This window comes from Rhea pennata, chromosome 5, assembly GCF_028389875.1.
Source record: "Rhea pennata isolate bPtePen1 chromosome 5, bPtePen1.pri, whole genome shotgun sequence".
In the NCBI taxonomy this organism is placed as follows: Eukaryota; Metazoa; Chordata; class Aves; order Rheiformes; family Rheidae; genus Rhea; species Rhea pennata.
Window position 1 is genome coordinate 63,481,508 of NC_084667.1, and position 17,915 is coordinate 63,499,422.

At 47.6% G+C, this 17,915-nt stretch overlaps 1 long non-coding RNA gene across 2 annotated transcripts; it reads right to left on the reverse strand.

Moving 5' to 3' along the window:
* Window positions 1-295: 295 nt before the first annotated feature.
* Window positions 296-10,953, reverse strand: LOC134141127 (uncharacterized). Of its 2 annotated transcripts, none has more exons than XR_009958542.1 (2): window positions 10,648-10,953; window positions 296-3,551 (listed from the first exon to the last, which is right to left on the reverse strand). It is a non-coding gene; the product is annotated as an uncharacterized LOC134141127 (long non-coding RNA). The 2 variants fall into 2 exon arrangements; XR_009958541.1 differs by lacking the exon at window positions 10,648-10,953 and adding an exon at window positions 3,924-4,089.
* Between the last annotated feature and the right edge of the window lie 6,962 nt (window positions 10,954-17,915).

Sequence of the window (17,915 nt, forward strand, 5' to 3'; positions counted from 1 at the left end):
GTGCAGGTGGCTGCACCGCAACGGCACATTAACCAAGGTGCGGAATACGCTTCTGACCAAAGGGCAGATAATAGCAGCCATGATTTCCTCCGCTGATGTAACGTAAAGGAGCAGTATTTCTGGCAGACTCGGCACTTGGCTGGGGCTGGAAACGCACGCACTCGTTTTCTTCCTCTCTCTCCCTCTCTTTTATCTCACTCGAGGGAAACCTGTAATATGCACAAAGCCTTGATTTATTTTTCACACCTCCCAAAATACTGGAAAACAATTACGCACAGAAATTTCACGAAAAACATGAGATATGCAGGTTTATTTTCTATTTTGGTTATACCTAGACTGTGATCCTTACCAAAGATATTTGCTTCTCGTGTTCTTTTTTTTTCCTGCCAAATTCAGCCATATATCATTTTTATGTATCTGAAGGCCACAGTGTAATGCAATATGAAGCTATGAATGGGATAAAGTTACATATTCTCCATTGATTTTCCATTGCATCCATTATCTTTAATGCTGGAATGCAGGTTAGCGCGAGGGCCGGAAGCCTCCGCACCTCCGCGCTGTCTGGCGCGTTACGAAACCCGCCCCCGGGGGCAGATAAAATCGGCTGCTAGGCGGAGCGAGGAGGCAGGAGACCCCCGAAGCGTCCGCCCGCGCGGGGGAAGCGAGCAGCTCCCCCGTCCGCAGGGCTCGCTGCCGCGCGGGAAGCGGGGAGAGGCGGGAGGAAGGTGCAGAACCGCAGCGGACGCGCGCCGGGCAGGGACGGGAGTGGAAGTAAGGGATGGAGGAGAAGAGGGAGGTAGAACTTTGCATGGGCAGAAGGCGTGACAGACGGCTCAAGACTTTCTGACAGCGCAAAACTTCTCTTTGCCTCCTCAGCAAAGGGAGAAATAAGAGCTTTGTGGGCCAAGACGCCACCGGGGTGCCGTTCCCCGCGGGGTCCGAGCGAAGCCCCCCAGGCACCACCACCGCTGCCACCAGGAGATGCCACCAGCAGGACGGCGACCGGCGGTCACGGCGCTCAAAAGCCGTCGCTCCCCATCTTCCTGGTCTTGCTCAGGCCTCCGGCACTGCTGTTCGGTCCTGTGGGCCGGGCCGGACAGGGGAGGTGTCTGCAGGCAAGCCTGCGTGCTGCTCAAAGGTCCTCCCGGGAGGCCAAGCCCCGGTGGGGCTTGAGGCCAAGGACTCCCCACTGTCACGGCAGGCCTGTCTGCAACCTTAGCTCCGGCATCACCGCTGGTGACCCTGTAATGCATTTTTCAGATCAAAATTCTTCTGCGGGACAAGTGACCTGCTCATCTTCGTCTGGCCTTCACTGCTCCGGAGACGGTCGTTGACACCTGCGACTAATTTGTGATCTATGAAGCTGAGCTGCGACCAGCACAAAGAAAATCTTCGTAAAAGTCCTGCATTCAGCTTCGTGAGCAGGCGTCCCCGGCCTCGCTCATGGAGGCTCTTCCTGCTCTACCTCTGGAAGCGGCATCTGGAGCCAGCTCGCAGCTACGGACCGACCGGCCTTCTAGTCCAAGCTTTGCTGCTCCTGCCGCCGCCGGAAAGCGGACCCGCGCCGCCGCAGCGCAGAGCCGTTCGGGCTGGCGGGCGGAAGATCTGGAGCCTTATGTTGCCGTTGGAGCCGTGAAGGTGCCGCCGGGTCCCGGCCGGGGGCCCCTCGCTGCGCGCCGGGGGCCCTGCTCTCCTTTAAACAGCCAATTAAAGCCTGCTTTGGCGCTTAGCGCGCGGCAGCAGCTCGCGCTGCTCAAGCCACCCGGCCCAGCGTGAATTTAATTTGAAAAAGAGGCAACTAATAAAGATCTTGGAAGGCTGGTTAAAGTTCATTAAGCTTTTCCTTTCAAGGCACGCTTCCCTCCAGCGCAGAACCCTGCGGCTCTGATAGACACAGTTAAACCCACGCAACATCAGCAGGTTTTAGGCTAACTCCAAAGATTCAGTCCTCCTTCGCTTGCGTTGTCATGTTTGCGCATCCCTTTGCAACAGGATCGTCACTGTCCAGCAGGTCCAATCTCTTCTTCTGGAAGCTTTGGAAAAGGAAGAAGTAAAGATGAATCATGTGCTATTTTGAACAGGCCCCAGACTGAGAGAAGTATCTGTATTTTTGTTGATGCAGAATTTTGTGTATCAGTCCAAATCTTGAAGGTCAGATTTTTATTTTTTCAATCACCCATTAAATTAGATTTAATTTTAAGTGGTGGGGCAAGGTCACTTGAAGAGCTTTGATTTATAAGATCATCTTTTCCAGAATCTAGAAATGTTGAAAGTGCAAGGCATATCTGCACTATTTTATCAGTTACAAAATTACTTTACGTCCTGGTAGAGAACAGGCTTATTTCCTGACATAGGACCAACAAAAATCTCCACTTTGTGTCTTTACAGGTAGTCTCCTTTTGCAAGCACTTCGTTTTTTGAAGCACTGAGACGTAGTACAATGTTCATGGCTTTGGCAAATAGATTTATTTTTACTTCCCTCGCCTGCTTTTACAATAGAGCTTCCCCACACACACAATCCTAAACATACATATGTGTTGAAAAGATACCAATACAGGCTGAGCAGAAAGATGAGCGTGATCCTGTCTCTCCCACTTATCAGTGGTGTGCCCAGGAATTACCCCGTGCTTTCCGAAATGCCTTTAGTACATGGAAGGTGCCCTACGAACCGTTGTTCTTCAGTTGTTCGCATTTAAAGTCCTTAAGGTTGGGAGGTCTTTTGTTTAGCTTTGAATCGTGTTGCTCTAGCACCTAGAAACCCACAGCTCCAAATTCCTGGGCCATTCGAGTCTTTGGAGACTTGTTATTGAGATCCAGAGTTCCCCTTATGCCAGGGCTGCATCTCCCCTGCACGAACATGTGAACTTCGGAGCTGCAGGATCAATCCTGGCAAGCGAAGCAATTCTACTCCTCTTCTTATATCTAACTGCAGAGCTTCTAATTAAGACACCATCGTGGCTTTCTAGAAGAGCACATTAAATAGAAAAACACTGGAACGACGGAGAGGTCTCAATTTCCGTGGTTACGGCTTCAAACTGTGGAGCTAAAGGACACCAAAAGGAGAGCTTAACGCCTATAAATCTTGCTGCATGAAGCAAACTGATTCATGACTCAGAGTGCCAAAGTCCCTGAGAGTCAGGAGAGCAACTCTTTAAAATATAGTTTGCTACTATCACTGGAAACTTTAACCCACTGGCTTCACACTCAGAAGGTTTAAGCTGCAAATGGCAGGACAGGATTTATGTGTTCCTCTGAACAAAATACGTAAGGGTAGGAAAACTTGACCCGACAGTTTTGAGACATGCCTGCTGTAAATAACCAATTGATTGGCTGACTTGCAAAGCCATTAGCAGGCGTGAGGTGCCTGCTGAGATTCAGACACTGCATAAAATCTGGAGGTGCCAGTAAAATAGACATGGCTATTGGCTACGCGGTCATCTTCCTGCTGAACGCTCAGAAGGACTAACGGGAAATGGAGCAAGCTTTCATCTCGTGCATTCGACACTGCAGCTCCGGAGGGGAACTGTGCGTGGGATCCAGTCTGTCGCGGGCTAAAGGGAAAGAAAAGAGATTAAAAACAAACTACCTTGTGCTTAAGCAGTAAATCATCTGGACAAGTAAAAGTTATTTCAAATTAAGTTGGAGATCCTGCCTTCACAGTGGCAGGCACCGAGTCTTTTCTGCTGTAAATCACCAAAGCTGCCAAATGGCACTGGTGGGTCTGAGCTAATGGGGCTTTCCACTCCCTGAAAAGCAGCAGCAGCAGTTATAGCAAGAGGGAAGTTAATGTCTCTGATCACAGGTTGTTAGGTGAAGGGACCAAAGGTTATGTTTCATCATCTGAGAATGAGGCATTTTCACCTTTTCCTTCCAACCCTTTTCCCTCTCAAAGAATTCAAACATTATGCCCATCTTCACTCTACCTGTTGCACCCACAGCTTTGAGACTTGGGTTGACATTTTTGTGCTTCCCCATCCTGATGGCGAGGGAAAAGGCCAAAGCAGTGGACGTCCCCTGGAGCTCTGCCTACCACATCATTCACTCCGGAGAAGAGCAGGCATGGGGAAGCAGAGCACACATGATGCTTGTCTACTCCAGGCAGCCTTTACACCAATCTGAGACATATGCACTGGAATCTGGGCATAAATGGTACTTGAGCAGCGGCGTAATGAAGAACCAGCGCCAGCCTTCAGAGCCATGGTGGCTTAGGGCATTAGCCTTGAACAAAGATGGGGCCTCCTTCCAGCACCAAACATGAGAAATGACGGCCGGCTAGGAGATAAAAGGTGGATAGAACGTGGGCATGTGAAATTACATTCAATCCAATCTCACTTGCATGGTCTAAACTTCTTTCCGTGCTGTTCCTGCTCCTGCTGGGGCACTTCATCACAAGGACCAGCTCTGTGGGTCAGCATCTCCTCCTGTGACAGCCAGATGGCCTCTTGTACAAGTTTTCAGAAGAATAAGAGAGTCCTAGATCTGGGCAGCAACTCCGCTCAAACAAATCAGTTTGGTCTTTCAGAAGCAGAGTATTTCTCCCGCTGTGCAGGACTCTCTTCTCCCAGACAGTTTTTCAGCTTATAGATTAGATTAAACAGCCTTCCGCCTGCTGGGAGTGAATGGCCACAAGGGAAGAATTGGTTCAAAATAATCGTGTTTACACAGTATGCAAATAAGCACTGGCTGAATATTGACATGCTGCTGCCCAGGTGGTTTCCCTGTGGCTCCTAAAATATCAGAAATGGGTAGCACTGGCAGAGAATTCATCTGCTTGCAGGAATCTGGCCTATTCCTATGAACTACAAGACTGTACAAGTGTGACTTTGCTTAAAATCTCACTAGCAAGTCTCAGGTTTTATTATAGCACCCTGCTATCCCAGCAACGTCTACTGGGCAGGCAAAAATATCTCAGCCTTCCCACCCAGCTTGCCTCCCCTCCATTTTAGCACCACCGTATATACATATTTGCATGCTGTGGTATGAGAAGTAGCATCTGCTATGTGTTCTTTAGGAATAAACCCTCCAGCTGAGCAACCCTGAGGACAGCGAACAGTGTTGGGGTAAAGACCTCATCTAAGTTCAAAGCTCCTTCCCCAGAATTCATGGCATTACCTTACTCAATGTATTCAAAATACTGAGAGTTGGCGTTGCTGGGGCTTGGTGTTCATGGCTCCTCATCGCACTTATGGCCTGTGGTCTCCAAGGCTGGAAGCTGAAGTAACAGGCAGAGGAAAAACAGAAATCAGATAAATATTTCCCAGCTCTGGAATTTGGAAAGATGGAGATTTTTCCCAGATGGAAGAGGTCTCTCTGCTATTAGGATGAAAAGGGAATAGCAGGTCAAGAGAGATGAAGTCTGTGTCTGGAAAACACGAAGGAAACTGCTGCCAAATACCTTGTATATATTTTCCTTCTTTTAATTATTTTTTTAAGCTAAAATCAGCCTCAGGCAAGGGATTGGAGGCCAGACGCTTTTGGCATTCTGCTTCTGTCTTGCAGGCAAGTTTGTTTGGATTTGTGGGCTTTTGATATAAATTAGGGAGATAAGAGCGATCGTGTTTAGTCAGACCAGGAGCTCAGCATCCCATCTCTGACAGTAGTCCACAGCAGAAGCTTTAAAAAGAAGTGTCAGAAAGGGAAGAGATACCGAGCAGTTGTCCCTCCCCCACAGCCAGCCAGCTTCTAGCCTTCAGTGGTACAGGGTCTTCTGAAAACGAGGTCCTATCTCCATACCAGTGCAGCAATTAATAGACAGTTTGTTCTGTTTTCCATGAATTTGTTTAAATTTATCTGCTGACATTTTTAGCTGCCACAACATCCACTAGCAAGCAGTTCTGCAGTGCCCTGGAGCCCCTTAGAAAAGTGTTTCCTTGTGCTCACTTTGAACTTGCTGTTGAACAATTTCCTTAGGCACTATCTAGTTCTGTTTTTTTATGAGATTAAAGTGAATAAATGTTTCATGTTTACTTCTCACATTATTTACAACTTCTGCGGGCTCAATCTGTATCTCCTCTTTGTTATCTTCTTTCCAAGAAGAAGTGTCTTACTCTCTTTGGACTGCCCATTTTTGGAAACTTAACACTGCACTCTATGCAAATATTTTGCTACAGGAAAGAAGTGCTTGATTTTGGAAGTGTCATTTTAATATGCACATTGCAAATGTTTATAAATACATACCTGCATACGGACACAGCGTTTGTCAAAACACATTCAAAAGATACCTAGGTTCTTTCGTGCATTACATACTTAGAGTGAAAATAACCAGCTATATTTAAACCAGATCCAAGCCTAGACTAAATAATTTTAAAGGTCAATTAAAGAACAGAAAATCTCACTAGTTAAGAAATAAAAAGCTCTTGTTGGTCCACAATCCCAAGAGCTTCAACAGAACTGAAGTGCTGAATGAGAAACTCTAATTAAGTACAATTTTATATAAAAAACATTGACAACTCCAAGTTAATATACCTGCCAAGACCTGAATTCAGACGACTGAATTTGGCCTACAGCAGTTGATGGAAACTCCATCGCTCACTGCGCTGATGTAGGCGCTTGGAAACCGACGGCTCTTGGCAGAGAAAAGACATTTCGGCTTCTGTTGAATGACTGCTCATATGATGAGCAGAAGATGAGATAGGCCAATAGTCAGGGTTCAGATTTGGATTATGCTTTGGCTGGTGCTTAAAGTTCAGGTCTGAGGCCAAATCAAAGCTAGAATTTAGCCTGAAACGTAATCCTGAAATCACATGGACTCTTCTCATCAGGTATTGGACTCGGCGGCAGAAACCTGGAGATACTTTCTCTGTTGCAATTGCTGGTTTGTCAGCTTGGCAGGCGCCGCTGGGCTCGCGGCATTCCTGTTCCTTGGCCCTGTGCGAGTCAGCTCTGGAAAACTCTTATTCGACCACAATTAGAAAAGAAAGGGGCGGGGGGGAGCCAAAACCCACAAATCAAATTTGCGAGAAGGGCTCGAACCACAAAGTTCAGTTTTCTGCCCTGACAGCACGCACGAGTTCACACGAGAGACCTCAGCGCGGTGCCTGCAGGAGCCGCAGCAGCCAAGGCAGCGCTCGCGGAGCGGAGACCACGCTGCGGTCACGGGCATTCACGTCTCAGCTTCGCCCTCGGCCACGGGAAGATGAGGACACCTCCGAGCATCTGCTCGGCGCGCGGGTTTGTGAGGTGCACCACAGCGTTCGTGCAGCAAGCGGCAACACCAGCCCAGCTCCGCTTCTTAACGTCGCGTGCGATTTCTTAACGCGTCCTACACGTTGGGAACCCGCTCGAAAAGCAGTGATGGAGAACTTGGAAAGCGAATTGAAGTGAAGAAAAGCCCTGGGTGTAATTTTACAGCGTGTGAAAGACTTAAAGCAAGAAACACAACCAGATGCCACACGGAAACTACTTTCAATTAGTTCTGCTTTGCGTTATACCTACCGATGAAAATAAAAACAAATTCATTCTGTCAACAGCTCTATCTATAGCATAATCCTTAAATGAACTCATCCGTCAAACTGGTCTCCTCTGGCAAAACACATTACAATCCCTGTTTCTCAGCTGTGTGAATCAATCATCTGTTTCCCAAACCCATTGGTCAACATCTCGAGGACCCAATATATTTTTATTGCACTAGAAAAGCCAGTTGCAAGGCACCAACCTTCCCACACCACCTAGGTGTAAAGTGTTCATCTATTAGCAAACTGCACGGTTTCGAGGGAGCCATTCCCCCCGCCCCGTCACGGTTGCACAGCGAACGCACCCGATGTGGAACCCAAACCAGCCTCAGCCTTCCTACCCCAGCAGCGTCTGTGGGATGTGCTGCTGCTCTTGGGCTGGACGAGCTAAAGAGATCACCAAAGAACAAATCGTGTTTTTCCTAGGTGGACAGTTCAAAAGCTATGTTTGAAAGCCTACGTCTGAAAGGGCATAGTTAAGCGTTTTACAAGATACATCGCTATATGTATGCGTTTTTAAGCCGAAGTTAATGGTTTACATTGAAGTATAAGAAGTCACAGAGGAGTAACGCCACGAAACAGCGCACACATCACTGGCACTATCCAGTAGCATTTACAGTAGTTCTTAATGGTGCACGTTACGTTCCCCATCCTCAGTGCAGGAGATCCCTGTCAAGAGGATCCCTTTCCAGGGCTCTGACGGTTGCGGTGATCTCAGAGCCCACCCTCCATCCAGCAAAGAGATCCCATGAGAGGAAGATCCGCTGTTATTCCCATGTTATCAGTAGGAATCTATAGGCACAGACATAGCCTATCTTAGATATGCAAATTGATATAGGGTATTCCCAAAAAACATGGATTTCCAAGGGTTTCTGTGCCTAACCTCCAGCACCAAACCCAGAGGCAAAATTTGCCATGTTGATACATGTCCATGCTTAGCATAAGCCATGTCAGGATGGAGCAATGGGAGACCACCACTGGCCTCAGAGTCACTAAGGGCTGAAACATGTCTAAAAGTCATGCATGAAGTCCTGTTTCCCACCACAACTCATCTGTCCTGTGTGCAGAGACCCGCTTGCACAGGTGGGTGCTTCCAGCCTCTCTATATTGTTAGATAGAAAAATCTACTGAAATAGCAATCCAGACCTAGGCAATTTCTCGCAATTGTATTAGCTTAGACAGGCAGACTACAGCAGTGCTTCTCCTGAAGACATCACATGAAAGTGCATTGCTTGTGTTTTTAACTATTAAAATGACAACTGTTTTGAAGTTCACTGTCAGTCCCTCCAAAAAGGTATGCCGCAGATACCAGCACAGGGAACTAAGGAATTCTGAGCAAAGCAGGCATGTCAAGGACCCCCTGGTCGCACTGTCCTAGCCATGGCACCAACTGCTCTTTGCCTTACAAGAGCAGCCTGGAGGCTGACAGCATCTTGGTTCCAGAGAAACTTCCATCATTTCTCACAGATTTTAAGGTACATGGGACATTTGGGAAGTTTTGCTCCTGGGCTTAACATTTTTTGATGGTAGCCTTTACAGAAAACTAAACCCTTCAGGAAGGTCTGGGTAACCCTTCCTCAAATCCTGGGATGCAAGTAGGAGAATGATAGTATGCTCTCCCCACCAACAAGCTGATTTTACTGAGACTGGTTATTGATTGATTTGGATCAGTGTGAAAAGCAGACAGTACTGCTGGAAACACTGCAGGAAGTTGGCCAAGTTATGGGGCCTTAAAAATGGAGTCTTTATCCACATTTTTTATAATATTTTTTGAAAGGCTGGGCAGACAGCAGACTGGATGAAAGCAAGTTATGTTCACAGTGTGGCAATCTGCCTCTTCCAGGGTGAAGACCAGCCATGGCCAGACTCACGGGAATGGTGCACCCGCTTTGATAGATAGCGTGCCAAGGGAGAAAGAACAGCTAAACAGGAGAAATCAGGGCCTAACCCCAAACGGACAGGAGTCCTGAGAGGTTCCTCATTGGAATTATTAAGACTTCTAGAGCGATCACTCCAGACGATCCTATTTCTTTGAATCTTAAAAAAAAAAAAAAAAAAAAAATCACGAAGAAGATCCTATTAATGCTCTGCTCCAGGGGAATGATCAAGTGGCCCTTCAACGCCTTTAGATATCAACGAATTCCCTGCAGAAAGCAGGAGAGGCAATAGAGTCACAGCTCGATGGGGAATTTGACAGCTTGGATGCGCTCTGCCCAGGGCTTCCCAACGCAGCTGGCCTCCACGTCCAGCCCGCGGGTTGGAGCGGGAGGAAGGGGGATTCGCCTGAGCTGAAACCAAAGAGAGACTTCCCCGGAGAACAAAGCGGCGGCTGCCGGAGGAATCGCCCGGCGGACAGGTGCCTGGCTTGCGCTCCGGCGGGAACGGCCTCGCCGCGGCGTCTCCGGCACCGGTGTCCTTCCAAGGAATGAAAAGCTGCCAGCGGCGCTGGCCGAAAAACAAAGCAAACAAGATACGTATCGCTGCCGAGTCAAAGCATCCCTGCGCAGGGAACGAAGGTGAATTCGAAGGATGAAACCTCGCTGTTCCCAGGCGGCCGCTGCTGAGGACGTTTTGCCGTGAAATCGGCCTTCGGAGAGTCACCTGGTGCCCACCTTCCCCAATCTCCAGCTTACCACAAGCAGAGGATGGGGAGCCCTAACCCCCCCCATGGGGGCTCGTGCCCTTATTTACTGAAGGATCCGCTGTAATTTCCTGCCCAAGAGCCCTGTCCCTGACCACGGCCGTTGTCCCTGCTAGCTCAACGCTGGAAAACTCATCCGTAAACGCAGTCGAGAGCACCGCGTTGAACGCGCCTCCGCTTTGCTTTTGTGCGTGCAGGGTTGTCACTGCAATCACACGAGCGGCGACAAAACTATTTCTTCCCCCCTCCCAAGGAAAGGTGAAAGTTTGTCTACTCACACGGCCTCAGAATCTAAAGCTTTGCTACAAATATCACATTTTCCCAACTCGTACCAAAGCAACGAGAATGGTCAACTCTGCGTTAGCCTGCTGCTCCCCCCAGGACTTTGGAGCCAGATTCTGGCAGCAATCATGGGACACTTTAAAAATAAATAAATAAAAATCCACATCAGTACCGTTAATGAAGTATCAAGCTGATACTTGAATTTGGACGGTGATAACATAACCCCCCTGTTCAGAGAAAGGTGAAAAACACTGTCAGCATTTGCAGCATTACCAAAAAGACTTCGGAGAAGCAAGCACAGGAACCAACGTGAAATCCAACCCCGGCTGCTCGCTTCCTGAGATCTCCGGGGGAGGACAGCGGGCCCTGGAGCGGGAGCTGTTGGGGGCAGACCCACGCCGTCGTGTTGGGCTTTCCCATCCTCAAAAAGTCTGGTGCGTGCGGGGGGGAACCGGGATATCCCAGCCGGCTCCCCCCCGGCCACCGGCAGCTTAGCAGCTCTGTTTTTCCAAGCTGTCCCTCTTCCACCCCGCGCTCTCCACCTTTCATTCAAGTTGCGAGAGCTTAAAGACAACTTGGCAGGAGGGGAAGGGTCTATATATAACCGTCGGTGGCCATTTCGCCCGGCGAAACGCGGCGAGCAAATGGCCTCGGGAGCGGGAATGTGGCTCCGTGCAAGCGGCAGGTCGCCGAAGCAGCTGCCACCTTCCCTCGCCGCACAATGGGGATAGCGGAGATGCCAGCAGCACTATTTTTTTCCTACCCTGCTGTGCACTGAAAAATTTATTCTAGGAACATTATAGAGCAGGGGAGTAAAAATAGATTTGCAGGTTCAGCAAAAGGCTCTCTCTCTCTCTCTCTTTTTTTTTTTTTTTTTTTTTTTTTTTTTTTAAGAGAAGTGAAGCAAAAACTGTTCATGGCCTCAATCAGCTTTTTGGGCCTTATCTACTCTTTCCAAACTACAAAGAGTAACCGAGCAGTCAAGCAAGCACGCAGGCGCCTTCCTCGTCGCCCCGGGCATCGCGCGAGGGCTCGACGCACCACGCTGGCTGCTTGGCGCTAGCACGACCCCAGCGCGAGCTGCTCGTGGCTGGGGGCACTCCGAGGCAGAAACGCTGGAAGGAAGGGCATTAAAAATAAAGAAAGGTTGCTGATTCGCAAATGCTTCCAAGCGATTTAGGGGCTGGATCCCATCAGCTCCCAGGAAGACTGGGGCTTCTCTAAAAGTCCCCATCATTTAGGCTCCTGAGCACTTTTCCAGGCAGATCTTGGTGCCCACCTGGTGCCCCTGGCACTCAGTATCGCGCCGTGCAGGCTCCAGCGAAGGAGGGCAGGAGAGCACCCAGCACTGCCAAAGGAAAAGACGACCTGTTGCTGGAGGTGATGTAGGGTGGACTCAGCATTTCAGACCTTGCTGCAAGCGAGCGACCTCTGCAACTCAGAAAGTGACTTCGACATTCAAAACCTCAAGAGCTCATTTAGCAGCATACTATAGGGAGGACAAGGAGTTTTAATAGAAGGCAAATTAAGCACCTTTTAACTCACTTCCAAATTGATTTATATGGGCAAGGCTCTTTGCTACCCTTTCACAGAGTAAAGATCCCTAAAGCAAACACCTCAGAAGGACCGATCCAACTCTCCTGGAAGCAGAGAGAAGCAAAAGGCTGCAAGCTGAAGCAAAGACGAAAAAGTGCACAAAAAAACTCCAAATCCCTTAAAGTCTCCGTTTGATAGATCACTTCAGCAGTGCCCTGAATCCCAAGCACTGGAGCCTAGTGGATGACGCTGCATTATCAAAACACTAATTGCATATGGAATTTCTTTATGGCTAGCAAATGGCTAGGATTATGTTTTTAAAAGACTCATTTTCTCGGCATTAAGGTTTGTTTCGGAATGAAGAATTTCACTCGCTCTCTCCTGGGACCTCTAAAACCCTGGTGTTTGTATTGAGCCCCTGCAAAGGGGGTGAGGGGTGGTGGGAAGTGCTAAAGCCAAATATTTCCCCATTAGCAGCACGCTGGAGAATGTGTGGTGACACCTCTGCTCAAAGGCCAGGGCCTTGTTTAGACAAGACGTGGCAAACACAAGGTCCCTGCTCTGATGGAGCTACATAGGTGGCTGAAAGAAAGCAGAATATTGATTTTCAGAATATTGAAATTTGGGGGTGGAGGGGGTCCTATGTTTCTATGCATCTCCACCCTGAGGCTTGTGTCCCATTGAGAAATGTCATTCCTTGGCTTCCTACCCACCAAATTGAACTGTCAGATTAAAGAATGACAGGACAGACATCATCAACTAACATTTGGCAGCTGAGCTGAGACAATGTCTCACCATCATCATTCTAGTAATCTCCCCTTGGAAAAGGCCCAGGCGAATGTTCCCATTGCGCCGATCGTTCCAGAAGAAATGACTTGTAAACAGTGGAGGAAACCATGCCAGGAAATACCAAGAGACAAACCGTACCATTTCAACAACATTTTGGAGCTGGCTGCACCAGCATCGTTCTGATGAGCATTAAGAATGACCATAGCTGCACACACGCCTGACCTGCCGGAGCCGCCAGCTCCGCGCGCGGCGCCGAGCTCGCCGAATGCACCCAACCGTGCGACGTCCTCCCCTGGGACGCGGGCAGTTCTCCCTAATCCCGGCTGGCGATCGCACGGTGCGAGAGGGCTGGTTGCCCTTGACGTTATCATTGCTTGCATAACAGCCGAGGCTATTCTTACTCCTCTCCATCTCAAACCCCTTCCAGCGCTTGCCAAGCGATTTGTTGCAATAGCAGTAGGCAACCCTGAAGTGCCAAGGTAATTACTCAGTCTGCAGCCACCCTTTCTCCATGCCCCATCAAATGTGAAACTGCTCACTTTCATGTGACAGTTTAGGGATAAATATATATTGATATAAGGGCTTTTAGCTTTTCACTCTGCCTTTCCACTTCACTAGGACTTGCAGGTCCCAGTGCACAAGCAGGACAGTGCTGTGCTGCACCTCTCTTGAGGAGTGCACGCATCCTGGAAATCGCCTCAAGGAGGCAAGAGGCTAAACATCCTGAAGATGCAGCAATGGTTTGGGCATAAATCCTATATATCCTCAGTGAGAGAAATCTAGAGTGACCCTGTACTCAGAGCAGGCAACATCAAAACAGCAGGAAATGCCATAACCATCCTCAGGAGTCTGGGCAGAGGTATGAACTACTGCATCTCAAATGCTTGCTAGCCACCTCAAAACTCTTCCTGATTGAGCAAAGTTGCTTCCAGACAGATCTTAGCACCTGCATCACTTATCGCTTCTGCTTTCTGCTACGGCTCTCTGCACCTCTGAAGCCCAAGCCCTGAAGATTTGAGTCAGGCTCTTATTATCTAAAACAAAAGCCTGGAGTTCTTTGAAACAAACCATGAGACGCTGATGATCCACTGGTCACAGGCAACCAGGACCAGGCTTGCTGCAAGGCAGCGTGAGGCTAGGAGAGATTCCCTCCCTACTCCAACATTTGGTCAGTGAGCAATAGCAGAAATTCCTCTACACCCTTCCCAACACTCAGGGGTGAGGAGCCCTCCTACGTGGCTCCTGGGACCCTGCAATGACTGGCAATTCAAATGTACCAAAGAGAAGACAAGCTAGGGGCTATTTCAAAAGTTGCCCTCAACGTCATATAGATATAAAACAGAAACACCAGGAAAGCCTCTGTCCAGAACGCCTCTGCATCCATTCTTGGTGCTCGCTGTCATGAGGTCTAACATTTGGACGGTTAATTGTGGCACACATCAGGCATTTCAAATTTTTGGTTTGTAAGATCAAATAAGGATTATATACGTGGAGAAAGAAAGGTGAATTGTGACAGTAAGAAATGTGAATTCAGTCATTGCTCCCTTTAAAAGGGATGGAAGTTGTTCGTCAAAATCCCCCAAGAAAAATCTAAACGCACATCCCATGAGCTATCCCTGGTGCCAAATTTGGAGGCAACTACAAAATACACAGGCTACTTAGACCTTTCCCACAGGGAGATCCACAGTTGCACAAATCTAGCTGGGAAGATGCTATATTAAAGCACCACTTCCAGAGCAAGGTACAGAATGAAACAACTGAGCATAACTTGAGGAGGTGAGAACAGGCGCAGAGGTTTGCATGGCCCTCGAATCCAGCTGTACGCTTTCTGTGCCTTAATAACCACTGTCCCAAATCTGTTCTCCATCCCTGTGTGTAAATCCCGTTATCGCGAGGAGTGGCACGGGAGGGCAGGAGCAGGCTCCCAGGAACGATCCCCAAGGCGCAGCCCTGACACTGGGCTTCCCCCACCGTGCTCCCGAAAGGCGACAGCCCGTAACAACCACCCAGCTTCCAGGCCTTAAGTCTCTTCTGGCCAAGGCCACGATTTGCTACATGACATGTGCTGCAATAATTTCCACCCTGCTCTCCAAAAGAGTAGTTGTACAAACTGGGCTGATTAGCCACCGCACCAGCCTCCCGCTCGCCGTATAAATCTAGTGCCTCCGATTACATCATGCCAGAAAACTGAAATGCAAGTCAGATGGTTAAGGCATTAATGGCAGCGCTGTAAAGACTCAACAGCGCAAACCTTCCCAAAATGAACTGTCTTGACCTTCGTCGCGCTGACAATAAAAGTGTGACATCATGTGCAAACGAGCTTTAAATTTAAACCAGGTGCAGAGAATTGCCTGGCGTCTTATGGCTGCTGTATAAACCGCTAACACGCGAGCCGCTCTGCCGAAGCACGGGCAAGAGAAACGCCGAGCACGGACAGGGCCCAGTGAGCAACGGAAACAGGTACGAGCAGCTGTTGCAGTGCAGACAAAACCCTGTGCCTCACTCAAAGGTAAAGCAGCTTTTATGCTATCCAGTATCCTTTTTAGTTGGCGCAGACGTTACTAGTAAACACAAATTTGCTGATACTCATTTCCATATGGATGAGCACATCTGCATTCCTACGGCTCTGGAGTCAAGCCAGGAGCACAATAATGAGGATTTTCCATTTTTAACTTCTATTCAGGACTCCCTTAGTCTTTGCAGATTGCTCTGGCTCACAAGTTGTCAGTCTGGACAGCTGTTACAGAACACCATGATTTACAGCTGCAAAGCACGCTCCAGCTCTAGAGCACTTCCAGGGTAGCTCCCCTTTTCAACATAAATATTCTGCCTTCCCTGCCCCCTCCCACCTTGCTGCACCAAAAGGTGCTTCCCAAAGGGATTTGCATGTGCATCCCTTAAATTTCAGAGAGCACAGTTTAAAGAGCACAAATCAAATACTTGAGTGGATAGTTCCTGCAAGAGCAATTAATAGTAGCTCACTGCACCAGCTCTCACCTCCATGTCAAGCTGGGTGATGCAGACGTCAACACACTGTCCAGAGCGGGGATCACACAAAACTACGAAGGCAAAGGAAAAAAAAATCTGACAAACAAAAATGTTTGAAGTGCACAAAGACAATTCCACCAGCAGGGTCACCTAGAGCATGTTAGACAGGGTTGCATCCAGGCAGGCCTTGAAGATCTGCCAAAGAAGGAGACTCCACAACCTCTCTGGGCAACCTGTTCCAGTGCTTTGTCACTCTCACAGTGAAGAAATTCCCCCCTCACGTTCAGGCAGAACTTCCTGTGCTTCAGTTTTTGCCCATTGCCTCTTGTCCTGTCGCATGGGGCAACTGAAAAGAGTTTAGCCCCATCCCCTTGACACTCTCCCTTAGCTAGGCAATTTTTACAGATTTTTTTTTTTTTAAGACTTCTTAATTCTACACTAAGCATTGGCTGATCACTACTGAAACACAAATACAAGATAAAACAACATAAGCTATGAGAATTTTTTTAATATTGGAAATTTTCCGCCACTGACAGTCATTAGAAAGTAGTAGCAAACATGTCCAAAAGCTTTTCGGTATGCATAGCAACTGGAACCAAAGCTTTCAATTTAAAATCAACTGTAAAGCAACAGTTAATTGCTAAATGAAGTCTAATTGGGAAAGAAGTTCTACAACGATCAGTGTTATTTTAGCACTTGGACTGATCTGAATTTGCATCTTTAACATATCAGGATGCCCTCAAACCTCAGGATAGAGGTTTGAAGGCTAATTTCAGTCTCATTAAGTAGAAATATTTGGAAACAACCTGATTAACCTTCAAAAGTCTGTCATGATGCATTGGTAAATATGTACATCTCTTTCTGTTGTTCACAGAAAACCAGTGTGAGCCCAAAGAAAGATCCCAAGTGACAAAATTGAGAAGCACTCAGAATTTTGAACCTCGCTTTAGTCAATCAGAGTTTGGGAGCTAGCCCACAAGTGTGCCTCCATGGTGAAGCTTCACTACCTTCAACAGACCAAGACCACAACCATTCCTCTTGCTCAGGAAAATGTAAGAATAAAGGAAAATGTGGAAATGAAAGAAGAGTTATCAGTGGTTCAAGACTAGGTTCAACTGATTAGACTGTTCCCTGCCAGTAGTTATTTGTGGTTGTGTTGATTTACTTACTCTGCTATAGAGATCCCCTTACACCTGTGTATCTTCATCCTCAGCGGGAGGCTTGCAAGGGTAGGACACAGGGCACCTCAAGTATATTGCATATGACAAACAAACTTCAGATCAGCACAAATTTCCAGCGATATAAAGTTAAGATGTGTCCAGGTTTCAAAATCAGAAATACTTTTACAAGAGCAGAAATGATGGGCACACCAAGGGTTTGCCTGCATGGAGTACTGACCCTCAACAGTGACCAGGAGCAGATGCTTAGTGAAAGGTATAACAGGGCTCGAACAGAGTAATACCTTCCCTGAGCTATACCTTTTAGCCATGCTGCACAGTGATCATTTGGGTTGTTCAACTAACAGCACATCCCTGCTCAGTGCTATATAATGGACATTAATGTAAAACTGAAATGAAGGGGAAGGGAGAGACAAAGAGAGGAAAAGACTGTTTCAGTGTCTCAATTTTCATGACACAGGGACACAAGAGAAAATTTGAAACAAACTTATTCCAATGAAAAGCAAGTATCAAGATGCAAATTGCTTAGAAATAGTCCTATTGTGGATAAAACAGGAGCATTCTCCCTCCCCCCCCCCCCCCAAAAAAAAAAGAAAGAAAAAAGAAAAAAAGGGGCAGATTAAGAGCACTTTCCTTTCGCAATACTAGCTTCTGTAATGCTGTTTACAAAGGACGCTCTCCACACCCAGCTTACCACAGCCGGCCTGAAATCTGAGCAGCCTTCAAATGGACAAGGAATGGAAATGGGAGAGAGAAAACAAATCAAAGGCTACTACTTAGTTTTCATCTCTTACACTGTTCGTTGTGTTCACTTGGAGAAAGACAACCTTTTCGTGTGAGTTCAGAAATACTGTGGAGGTCCCTTCATCCATTCCTGTCAACTCTTCAGAAAAAGGTCTGAAAATGCTAATTACAGATAATAGAGCAGAACCACTGGAATTTATAAATCTGGAAATTCAATAAAATAATCTGTACATAAGAATAAAAAAAAATACATTTAGCAGCATGTGAGCAAGTAGAGAAGGTCCAAATTTGAGCTTATTTCGCTCA